The sequence below is a fragment of the Zea mays genome, chromosome 1 (genome assembly GCF_902167145.1).
Source record: "Zea mays cultivar B73 chromosome 1, Zm-B73-REFERENCE-NAM-5.0, whole genome shotgun sequence".
Classification (NCBI taxonomy): domain Eukaryota; kingdom Viridiplantae; phylum Streptophyta; class Magnoliopsida; order Poales; family Poaceae; genus Zea; species Zea mays.
In genome coordinates, this window is record NC_050096.1 from 249,411,510 (window position 1) to 249,416,268 (window position 4,759).

Consider the following 4,759-nt stretch of genomic DNA (forward strand, 5'->3'; position numbering starts at 1 on the left):
TGAAACCTCGAGGGTCGGCTCTAATACCACTTGTAACACCCTGTCCAATCCCTGGACCAGCGATACTTACTCCGGGCAGCTCTTTAGGATCATATATTGTCCTCACAGACCAACATGAGTCATTTGTGCGCACTTTGTCCTCACTCATGCGCACCCAAGAAAACTTCCTGGTCGGTCACCCATCCCAAATTGCTCCAAGCCAAGCACGCTTAACATGGAGGTTCTTTCGAGATAGGCTTCCGAAAAAGAAGATGCACCTTATTGGTATGGATACTCTATTAATTCTATTAAGCCTTGGGTCACAATTACAAGACAATACTTACTCCCGCCGATGCTTATGTAAGCAATCAGGCTGAATAGATCCATGTGGAGTAGATCAAGCGGCCTATCGGTCGTCATGATGTTCTTGTGTGGATGATGAGTTCCAACCTGCTTCCCTACTTGACATGCACTACAAATCCTATCTTTCTCAAAATGAACATTGGTTAGTCCTAAAATGTGTTCCCTTTAGAAGTTTGTGAAGATTCTTCATTCCAACATGAGCAAGTCGGCGATGCCTCACCAGCCCATATTAGTCTTAGCAATTAGGCAAGTGACTAGTTCAACATTGTTATCAGTTAAATCAACTAAGTATAGCTCACCATCTAACACTCAAAAGCTAGTGAATCATCAGTTCTTCTAAAGCCAATAACATCAACATCAGTAAATAAATAGTTGTAACCCATTTGGCATAATTGAGACACAGAAAGAAAGTTATAACTTACAGATTCTACAAGAAATACATTAGAAATGGAATGGTCAGGAGATATAGCAATTTTACCCAATCCTTTGATCAAACCTTGACTTCCATCCCCGAATGTGATTGCTCTTTGGGGATCTTCATTTTTCCCATATGAGGAGAACATTCTTTTCTCCCCTGTCATGTGGTTTGTACACCCGCGATCGATTATCCAACTTGTTCCGCCGGATGCATAAACCTACAACACAAATTTAGATCTTGTCCAGAGGTACCCAAACGGTCTTAGGTCCTTTCACATTAGAAACAAGCACCTTGGGTACCCAAATACAAGTCTTTGGACTCTTGTGCTTGCCCCCAACATATTTGACAACTACTTTGCCGGATTTGTTAGTAAGAACAAAGGATGCATCAAAGGTCTTAAATGAAATTCTATATCCATTTGATGCAACATTCTTTTTCTTAGGCATCTTAATATGAGTTGTATGCCTAGAACTAGAAGCCTCATTTTTATAAATATAAGCATGATGAGCAACATGATGAGATTTCTTAGCATGGATTCTTCTAAGCTTATGCTCAAGATAGTTTTTAGGATATAAAATGTAACCTTCTCTATCTTGCACCATGGGAGCCTTGCCCTTACAAAGATGGAAATCTTGTTTATGTGAACATTAAGTTTAATGTTGTTTTGTCTCCCTGGTTGGAAGCCAACCCCCATCCTTAATGTCAGGGTGTATCCCATTATAAAGCATACTACAAGAAAATTTAAAGTTTTCATTTTTCAAGTTCATGCTCGGCAATTTTGGCATTCAACTTAGCTATGTGACCATTTTGTTCTTTAATCATAGCAAGGTGATCATTCATAGCATTAACACCAGTATCTCTACATCTAGTGCAAATAGTAACATGCTCAACAGTAGATGTAGGGACATGGCAAGCATTCAATTCCTCAATTTTAGCAATTAAACTATCATTTTCAGTTTTGAGACAAGAAATTGAATCATTGCTTGTATTTAGCTCTTTAGTCAAATTTTTGCATTGTTCAACTTCAAGAGCAAAACCATCTTTTAGCTTATTAATTTTTTTTGTTTTCCTTAACGAGCAAGTCTTCTTGGCATTCCAAGATTTCATCCTTCTCGTTAATGGTTTTTATGAATTCATTGATTTTCTCCTTTTGTTCTATGGTAAGGTTTGCAAAAAGAAAAGACAAATCATCATTATTTTCACTAGAGCTACCCTCATCATCAGAAGTTGTATATTTGGGGGTTTCTCTAGAGTATACCTTGTTCTTTTTGACCTCCTTGGCCATGAGGCACTTGTGGCTGATGTTGGGGAAGAGAAGACCTTTCTTGATGGCAATGTTGGCAGCGTCCTCGTCAGAGGAGGAGTCAGTGGAGCTCTCGTCGGAATCCCACTCCCTTCCTATATGTGCCTCACCGCCTTTCTTCTTGTTGTAGTACTTTTTCTTCTCTGTCTTCTTCATCCCTATCACTATCACTTGCATATGGACATTTAGCAATATAGTGACCGGACTTACCACACCGGTAGAAACCCCTCTTAGAGCGGGGTTCGTAATCCTTACCCTTCCTTTGCTTGAGGATTTGCTAGAAGCTCTTAATAATAAGAGCCATCTCCTTGTTGTCAAGCTTGGAGGCATCAATTGGGAGCCTATTGGTTGGTGTAGGCTCTTCCTTCTTTTCTTCAGTTGCCTTGAATGCAACGGGTTGTACCTCGGGTGTGGAGATGGCACCTTGCTCCAAGTTGACAATATGTTTGGAGTCTTTGACCATAAGTTCAAAGCTCACAAACTTGTCAATCACCTCCTCGGGAGACATTTGCTTATACCTAGGATTCTCACAAATTAATTGCACTTGAGTGGGATTACGAAAAACAAGAGATCTTAGAATAACCTCGACCATTTCATGGTCATCCCACTTGGTGCGCCCGAGGTTGCGAACTTGATTCATCATGGTCTTGATCCGGTTGTACATGGCTTGAGGATGAACCGACCGAGTTCTCCATCGATTGTTTCTCGCTTGGTGATCTTGGTTACTTCAACCCCTTCATGCGCCGTCTTGAGGACGTCCCAAATTTCTTTGGCACTTTTCAACCCTTGCACCTTGTTGTACTCCTCTCTACACAAGGAAGCGAGTAGTATGGAGGTGGCTTGGGAGTTGAAGTGCCTCACTTGGGCGGCTTCATCGGAGTCGTAGTACATCACCTACTTGTGATGCCTGTGCTCCAAACTCAACAATATCCCAAATACTTTCGTGGAGTGAGGTTAGATGGTGCCTCATTTTATCACTCCACATACTATAATCTTCACCATTAAAGTATGGTGGTTTGCCTAAGGGAACATAAAGTAAAGGAGCATATTTAGGAATGCGAGGATAATGAAGAGGAATCTTACTATACTTCTTACGCTCTTGGCGTTTCGAAGATGTTGACTTGGCGTCAGAGGTTGAGGGCGTGGAAGAGTCGATCTCGTAGTAGACCACCTTCTTCATCTTATTTTTCTTCTTGTCGCCCTTCTTGTGTATTTGGTGAAGCCGACAGATTCATCCTTGTCCTCCTTGTGCTTGTCGCCGGCCTCCTTTGACGGAGTCTTGCCTTCATTTTTCCTCCCCGAAGATCCGGGCTTTTCCCCGGTGATCAACTCCTTTTTGGCATGTTCTCCCAACATCACTTCGAGTTGTTAGACTCTAATGAAGTACCGGGCTCTAATACCAATTGACATCACATCGGCAACAACTTCTTTGCCAAGTACTTTTTATCAGGCACTTGACAAAGACTTTGCTGAGTGTCACCCGGTACTCGGCAAAGAAAAGTCATTGTCACGATGCCAGGTCACGGCGATGGAGCCTATGCCGAGTGCCCACAGAGTGGCACTCGACAAAGTCTCACTCTTTGCCGAGTGTCCACTGTACTGACACTCGACAAAGTAGCTTCCCGTAGGCCCCTTTACCAGGTCCTTTGTCGAGCGTATTAGGTGACACTGAAAGTCGCCTAGAGGGGGTGAATAGGTGAAGCTTGTAAATTATAAACTTTGAACATGAACTTCACCAGGGTTAGGATTAGAAACAAATTATAATGAATACTGGATGCATAAGAGAGTTCTTCTTGTTGTGAGTTGCTCAATCAATGCGGATGACTTTGGGAGCTAACTCAAAAGATTATGAGCAAGAGAACTTAGAGAAAGGGGAGAGGAAGAATCAAATCGTAGAGAAATGATCAACACAAATGAACACGACGATTTGTTCCCGAGGTTCGTTTCTAATGAACCTACTCCCTGTTGAGGAGGCCATGAAGTCCGGGTCTTTTTAACCCTTTCTCTCTCTCAATCAATCACTTAGATCGGTTGAGTGCTTCTTCTTAATGTCAAGGATCACTAAGACCCCACAAGGACCACCACACACTTAAGTGTCTCTTGCTAGCTTTACAAGTCACTAGAGAGTTTAGAAGGAGAAGAAGAAAGCACAATTAAAAGGCTAAGCAACAAGAGCAACAAAAGAAACACGAATCACACTTTCTCAAGTCACTAATCACTAATGATCACTTGTCTTAATTGTGGCACTTGAGGAGATTAGAAGCTTTGTATGTATCTTGGAATGGATTGCTAGCTCTTGTATTGAATGTGTATGAGTGGAAAGCTTGGATATGTTGAATGGAGGTGGTTGGGTTTGTATTTATAGCCACCAACCACTTCCTAGATGTTGCTCCTCTTCTACCGACCGTGGACGGTCCGCGCCCCTGGTCCGGACGATCCGCCCCTGCACATCAACGACTGAAATCGCAACGGTCAGCAGTAATGGCTATAATGCATTTAATGTGTCGTCAGATGTCAGATAAAGCAGTCGTGGATGATCCGACCATGCACCCCGGATGGTCCGTGAGGACGCTAAAAATGCATTTTACCGAACTCGCCACCTTCGGGTTTTTTCTGGTTTTTCAATGGTCGGACGGTCCGCGCCTGATGTCGGACGGTCTATGCTTGGTCTCGGACGGTGCTCGTTTCTCCTTCGG